The sequence below is a fragment of the Acomys minous genome (assembly GCF_964271855.1).
Source record: "Acomys minous genome assembly, chromosome: 17".
NCBI lineage: Eukaryota > Metazoa > Chordata > Mammalia > Rodentia > Muridae > Acomys > Acomys minous.
The window spans coordinates 22,044,466-22,052,805 of NC_140500.1; positions in this window are offsets into that span (position 1 = coordinate 22,044,466).

Genomic DNA, 8,340 nt, shown 5'->3' on the forward strand with positions numbered 1-8,340 from the left:
GGGAATGTTTCAACTCAAAAGGAAACGGCTACAGCACCGGAAGTGCCTGACACCAGAACCGGAAGGGCGGAATGCTGGAGAGACTGCCAGAGTGTGTTGGGCACAGAGATGAGCTACATCTCCTCGCCTCTGCTGCCGCTCATAAGTTAGTGGGCTGTGAACACTCAGTCAATCATTCAAAAGCTAGTGGGCTGTGAACACTCAGTCATTCATAAGCTAGTGGGCTGTGAACACTCAGTCAGTCACTCATAAACTAGTGGGCTGTGAACAGTCACTCATAAGCCAGTGGGCTGTGAACATTCAGCCACACCAACCTCTGAGAGTGCTCTTATAGATTTTAATTTTATAGTCAACAGCATGTCCCAACACCGAGACCAATTTTCCCTCCACTCTTCTGAAGACATACCTGGGTGAGCTGTGAGCTTCGGCCTTTTTACTTGCTCTGAAAGGCAAAGCTAGATGTAAATGCTTATTAAACATGCAGTCAACGTTGATGGGTGTTTAGCCATCCATCAGTGGCAATGCCTTCCCTGAACCGCTGGTGAGGCTGTTCGTAGTGGTGAGACTTCGTTTCAGAATAATGACCGTACATGTTGCTGAAGAAGTTTAGTAGGCTTGATATTAGAATGTTGCTTCAACCCTCTCTGGTGATGATATAAAGCTAATATATATGGAGATAAAGTACGTATATTGATTGCCTTATTGAAGTCCCCCAATTTCTGAATACTAAATTGGCCCCAAGAGTTTCAGATAAGTGATTGTGGTCATGAGGAAATGTAGGTTTAGATAGTAGCAAGCTTCCGGGAACACCATTGTGTTTGGGGGGGGGGTGATGTTTTTTGAGTTAGAGACCCGGGTTATCTCTATGTGGTGCCTCTGTTGTTCTCAGCACCAGGCTTCCAACCAGGTTGCTGTGCAAGAACGGCTGCATCAAATTGGGAAGGACTAGGACCGGAGGATGGCGCCTGGGAAGGTTTCACAAGGAAGGCCTGGGAACGGCATTTGCCATTCTTATGGCCCACTAGCTGCTATTAATTCTGTGGCCGTTTTAACAGCAGAGGAGGCTGGGGACTGTAGTTTAGCTGCTTCCCTGTAGTCAGCACATAGCCATTCCAGTCTGCTTGCTGCGGCAGGGATGGACACAGCCCCCAGGCAGGTGTGGTACCCAGACCAACTTTCAGAGTTTCTGTGTGCAGTGCTCTACACAGGACTCTGCACGGCCTGGTGACCTATGGCCTAAAGGCAGGTTATCTGAATGCTGTTCTTCCACACAACCTTTGCTGTTATTTCCTTGCAGTTGAGCTTCTCTTTAGGTCCAACCCTTCTCTAGTCTGCCTGGCAGATGTTGGCCCTGAAGCGCTTGCCAATAGTGTCAGAGTGCGTTTCCTAGGCTACTTGATCGAGGACGATAGAGTTGAGCAAAGTACACAGTTTCATGTGTAAGAAAAAATGCTTTAATTTTTTTCTGATTATTTCTTCCTTTTCATACTACATTTTTTCCTTATTCTAAGCTTATTTTCTTAATTTCCCCCCAAAGGACCATGGTTTTGATAAACCCTTTAAGTTATTCTAGGTACCAATTTCAAAACCAAGTACACTCAATTTCGTTTTTGTTTTTGTGTTTTGAGACAGGGTTTCTCTGTGTTATCTTGGCTGTCCTGGACTTGCTTTGTAGATGAGGCTGGTCTTGAACTCAAAGGATTCACCTACCTCTGCCTCTCAAGTACTGGGATTAAAGATGTGTGCCACCATGTCCGACCCTTTTATTTTATTTATTTTTTTTAGACAAGATCTTGCTATATGTAGTCCAAGATAGCTTGGGGTTCAAAATTCCCTTGCCCCAGCCTTCAGAGTCCTAGGATTACAGACCAACACCATAAGCCTTATTTATTATTTTTTCTTTGGTAAATGAGGTTCTAGTTTATTTATTTATTTATTTATTTATTTATTTATTTAGGAATGTGTGTTGTATGCACTTAGGTGTTCATGTATATGTGTGCACTTACATTTGGGTGCACGTATACATGTGTGCACATGTGTGTGGGGGCCAGAGTGTTGGGTGCCTTCCTCAGTGGCTTTCCATCTTATCTTTTGAGATGGGATCTCTCACTGAACCCAGAGCTCACCAGTTTGGCTTCTGGCTGATCAGTAAGCACCAGGAACTTTCCTGTTGTTGTCTGCCAGGTGCTGAGGTGCAGATGGACAGTGATATGCCCAGCTTTTTTTTTTTTTTTTTTGCAGGGGTGATGTGCTCATGCTCGTGTGACAAACACTTTATGAACTGACTGCCCATGAGTAGTTATTCATTTAACAAGTTCAGGGCTGGAGAGACAGCTTGGGGCAAAGATCACTGGCTGCTCTTCCAGAGGACCCAGGTTTGATTCCTGCTGCCTACAGGGCAGCTCACAGCCATTCGTAAGTCCAGTTCCAGGGATCTAGTGCTCTCTCCTAGCGTCTGTGGACACCAGGCATGTACAGACACACGTGTGTGAAACACCTGTACTCATAAACACAAATAGATAACAAACTCCCTCACGTATGCTAAGCGTATCCTGCCATATTTCCTCTACTTTCCATTCTGTTGTCTCTCTCCACTACTGCTTGTCCCTAGACATTTTCACTTCTGATTTCATTCTATACACACACACACACACACACACACACACACACACACACACACACCATGTAAGATGTAGGGCCACAGATGAGAGAAAACATACAGTATTTGTCGTTCTGAGACTGACTTCATTTGCTTTAAAGGGACTGTCTTCAGTTGCATCCATTTTCCTCCAAACAGCCCAACAGCCCAACTTCATACTGCTCTATGGCTGGAAAAATTTGATCGCGCCCTTTGCCATATTTTCTACCTATTCCTCGCCTGTTGGATTGCTAGATTGTTCCACGTTTAGCTATAGCCTCATTCTTCATCCACCTAACTCAGGCTACACAGGAAGATGACAATCTTTGGTACTGTGCATGTATTAAAACTCCTACTTTGTTCCCTGCACATTTATAAAAGTATTGTCTTCACTGGGAATTGTACATGTTAGCTTTTCAAAGATTTTTTTTTCCTTCATGTAGTACTTTTGAGCCTGAACTCATTTTGTTTGGTTTTTATCTTGTAATTCTTTTTCTTTGTTTGGGTGTGCTTTCTTTTATCTACTCTTATTTTGAACATTTCAGAATGAGTGTATTTATTTATATTTTAGACTTATTTTTATAATTTTTATGTGTACGTGTGTTTTGCTTTCATGTGTGTCTGCACCACACGTGCTGGTGCTTGAGGAGGTGGTGAGCCTCCATGTCGGTGCTGGGAATCGAACCTGGGTCCTTTGAAACATGTGCTCTTGACCACTGAGCCAACTCTCCAACCTAGAATAAGTTTATTTTAAATGTGTATTTTTTGTATATAGCATGAAGAATGGTTTTCTTTCTGACCTAAATTAACCATTTCTTTTAATTCAGTAGTGAAAACAAATGTGAGAGAAGGGGGACTATTGTAGGTGAGGAAAAGGAAAAGGGTGGACAGGAGAAGCAGATGGAATGAATGATCCAAGTATGTTACATATATGTGTGAGGATGTAAGGTGCATCATGTATGTATAAAATAATGTAATTAAATAGTTTCATAAATCAATTTACTAAATAAAAATAGATGAGTGACTAATATGATAGAAATAAAATAAACCTGGGTATTGCTTTTGACGTTATATTTTGTGTATGGACACTTGCGTATGCACACTCTGCAACACTCATGCAGGTTGGAGGACACCTTGCAGGAGTTTGTTTTCTTCTACATGTGCGTTCCAGGGGCTGCACTGAGGTCGTCAGGCTGGGTAGAAAGCATTTTTACCTGGTGAGCCATCCTAGTGGTCCTATGCTTATTATTATTTAGTACAAATATGCAAATATATGTTACCTGTTATGTATATTAAACATTGTCTATTTTGTTAGTTCTCTCTCTCTCTCTCTCTCTCTCTCTCTCTCTCTCTCTCTCTCTCTCTTTTTCTGTGAGAAAGGATCTCACTCTGTAGCTCTGGCTGGCTTAGAACTCATTGTGTAGTCTGGCCTGGCCTAGAATTTGTGGTAATCCTCTTGCTTCAGTTTCCTAAGGACTTTCAGCCTTGAGTACAGAGTAACCTCTAATCCTGACCCAGCCCTCACCCTCACCCTCACCCTCACCCTCACCCTCACCCTAACTCTAACCTAACCCTCACCCTAATCCTCATCCTTACCTAACCCTCATCCTCATCCTCACCCTCACCTTCACCCTCACCCTAACCCTAACCTAACCCTCACCCACATCCTCACCCTGATCCTCATCCTAACCCTAACCTAACCCTCATCCTCATCCTCATCCTTACCTAACCCTCACTCTCATCCTAACTCTAACCCTAACCCTAACCTTCAAGTTGATTTGATAAATCTGAAGTTTTCATACATCCCTGGACCTTCTGGGAGGAAAAGCTATGCTGTGTTTTGCTCCAGGCTGATTCCTAAAGGAGGAGTGGCTGGTGCTGATGGGGAGTGGTCCATGATGGGGAGCAGCTCTGTCTTTACAGGAGTCATGCCCTTGGCTGGCAACAGGTTCAATGGATGCCCAAGATCAGTGGATAAAGGGCAAAGATGGTGAACGGTTGCTCTTGTTTTTCCATTAGGAGGCATGGCCTTACTGGCCTCCGCATCCCACAGGAGAGTTACCCGCTCTCTGGGGAGGCTGACATGCGGCGAGCCGTGATTTTCAGATCAGGCAAAACTGATCCATGAGAAGTGTGAGGACTTTCTTACACCTCCACCTCGCAGAGCAGGTGTGTGTGATGCTCTGGATGACTGTGTTGATGTCACAGACCCTAGTGCTCCCTCAGGGAGCTGTGCCAAGACCTGGCCTGTCAAGTGGAAAGCATCAACAGCTTGTTCCGCAAACTTAAACTATGTTCTCTGACATAGGTTTAATGAGGGTAAACTGAGACGTGAGACTTGAGACTTTGTGCTTTCTTTCTCTGAGCTCAGAATATGATAAAGCCATCTCTTTATTCCAATTCTACAAACACTTACTAATTATCTCTCTCTCTCTCTCTGTGTGTGTGTGTGTGTACACACATATGTGCTTGCACGTGTGCCTGAAGGTGCATGTGTGGGGGTCAGAGGACAGCCTAAGGTGTTATTTCTCAGATGTTGCCCATTTTTTTTCAAGACAGGAAGTCTCATTGTCCTGGAACTGGCTAGAGTGGTGGCCAGTGAGCCCCAGGGTTCCCCCTGTCTCTTCCTTCCCAGCCCTGGGATTATATAAGGATTTGCTTTGTAAGTGCAGGACTTACTTTTGTATGTGTAAGGGGCATGGTTTCCTATCCTCTCCGTGTGTATGTGTGTGTGTATGTGTGTGTGTGTATTATAAAGAGATCCCCTCTTTCCACAGCTCTGGTTTTTATGAGTCAGGCATGAGTGGCCCTGTGGTTTGGGTTCTTTACAGGCAGTATAAGTGCTAATAGATTATAGCAATAATTATTAAAAAAGAAGCATCCAGGTGGTATTATGAGACCAGGCACAACTTTCCTCACTTGAGAAAAGAGTAAAAACCAATTGGTTCCTGTAGTGGAAGTTTTGGTTTCTTTAAAAACTCACTCATGTTATGTAAATATGTTTTTGTTTTAATTGCAAGTGTGGGATATGGGCCTGCTTTTAGTTTGTCCACAGCTGTTAACTATGATTGTCTCGTGTGGGTTCTGAGAGGGGCATGATCTTTGCCAACTGCAGATAGTTTAATTCTGAAGACTCTGAGAGGGTATAAATGCCAGAGCACCGAGAGGAAAAGGAGTCCAAGGAGGAAGAAGGCTGCTGCTGGTTCATCTGCTGCTGTGTTTGCTATTTGCTGTTTGCTGTTTGCTGATTAGCTGGATACGCTGACTACAAAGATTGGAATTGCTCTGAGGAGCAAAGTCTAAAGATGTCTATGTCCCCTTTCCCCTCTAACCTTCTTTCTCTTCGATCTATTGTTGGGGGATTGTAAGAGAGGTAGGGGTATAAGAAACCCTAATTAGATTAAAATACACCTACAGTAACCTTGGAAATTGAGTCCTGGAGTGGCCTGTCCCTCTGGGAGAAGGTGTGTATGGAGTCACTGTCCTACCCTTCAAATTATATTGTTGCCAGGCAACTTGGAAAGAGTCTCACATTATGCACCAGACAATCCTGCTTGTTTCCACATATACTAAAGTGTATTAAGAGTCCTCGGGAGGTGTAAAGTGCTTTAGGAAGTGCCACGTGAGGACAGTGTCAGTTATTGTCCCTTCTTCAGTACTGCAGAAGAACAGGCCACCTGTGCTGCAGATTAAGGATGTCAGGAGGAAGACTCGTGCTCCTGAACTCATGGCTACAATTATGACCTTAAACAGACACACTGTGGTCAACCCTTTAGTAGCGCGATCCTTCTGTAATCTTTGTAGGGGGAATTTTTGGTATTATAGGCACTAACAGTTGCTGCTCCTGAGACACTTATTTTGCTCATCTCTTCCATCAGCCAGAGCCTCTGTGTGCCCAGGAATGTCGTACTTTCTCCTGTAACTGGAGAAAAATAGCATTGGCAGCAGAGCACTGAGCTGACCAAAGCTGCAGCCTCAGGCAATAAGAAATCCATTTTTCTCCAGGGTGGTGGTGTCTGATGATCCCTCTGAAGATAGATGATTTTTAGAGCAATTTTAAATTCACAGAAAAATTGAGCTAAAAGCAGAGTTCAGTTAGGCCTTCTGCCCCAACCCCGGTCCTGTCTACTTTCCATTTTTCCTCATCAGAATAGCACATTTGTCAGAAATGATGGAGCAACAGTGCCACTATTATACCCAAAACCCATGGTTTCCACTTGGCTTCCCTCTTTGTTTTCTCCACTCTGTGGGGCTTGACAAGGATACAGCATTGCACACTTACAGTCCAGTGCTGTGTAGGTGAGCTACCCAATTCACCCTCCTCTCTGACTGCACCCGACAACTACTGGTCTTTTCCTGTATACAGTTTTGCTTTTTCAGAATATGTCATAGATGTAGAACCACATAGATTAGCACTAAAGTTTCTCCCTTGACCTTCACTGCTTGATAACTCATTTCTTTTTCATGCAGAATAGTTTCCCGTTGTGTGGATGAATGAGCCATACTTTGTCTGCTCATCTTGAGCTTGTAAACTTTGGTAATTATGAATAAAATTATGTTGTGTTTTGCATGGATGTAACCTTTTTTTTTCCTTTGGATGTAACCTTTTAACTCATCTGGTTAATTCCAAAGAAACATGCTTTTTTGTATAGTAAGACAATGTTTAGTCTTTATGGAGTAGCCACACTTTCCCAAAGTGGCTACGCCATCTTGCATTCATTCCAGCCCTGACTGGTAAAGGTTTCTCTTGACCCACATCTTGACCCAGCATTTGAGAGAAGTCAGACTTAGGATGCTGGCCATCCTGATAGGTGCATAGTGATCCCTCCTTGTTGTTTTAGCTTACAGTCACCTAAGCATATGGTGATGAACATCTTTCGATCCCTCTGTCACCTGAATGTCAGATGAGGGTTCCACTCCTGTGCTGTAGATGAGAAAATCAGATGAAGGTCAGAACACTTACTGCAACTCATGTGTGGTAAATATAACTAACTTGTTGGAGAATTGTGAATCAAATTCTTTTTAGCTGAAGCTCAAGTCAAAAAAAACCAATGACATGGTTTTGCTTCAACAGTCAAGCATATTTGAGAACACTCAAGGCTATTGTGTTTAGCAGTATTTTGCTTGTGTCATTCTTTTTTCTTTCATTCTATTCCAAGGTTGCCTCTTTTGTTTTCATTCTGTTTTTAGCGCTTTATTTAGCCATTCATCTATACTAACTCTGCGGGGGACAAATCATCCTTATTTTCCTTCCTTAAGAATATCCTCATTTTTTTTTCTTGTTTTTCCTCTGGTTGCTTTAAATTTTTCTCTTGTGTCTAGTTTTTGGAACTTTGCTAATGTGTGCCTTGGTATGGATTTCTTTGGGTTTATTCTGTTTGGATTTTGTTTAACATCTTTTATCTGTATTCTGGAGCTATTGTCAAATTTGGGGGCAATTTGGGTTGCTACTCAGAACACCTTCTCAGCCCTCCCTCCGTCCCCCAGCACCTTCTCAGCCATCTCCCCCCCCCACAGCACCTTCTCAGCCATTCTCCCTTGTCCCCCCACCAGCACTCTGAAGATGCAGGTTCTGGAGCTTGTGTTATGGGCCCCACAGGTCCTGGCTCTATTTATTTGATTTTTTCTCCAGTCTATTTCTCCTGCGCCACTCAGCTTGAATAATAAGCTCCCATCAGCTGATTCTTTTCTCTGTCCCATTC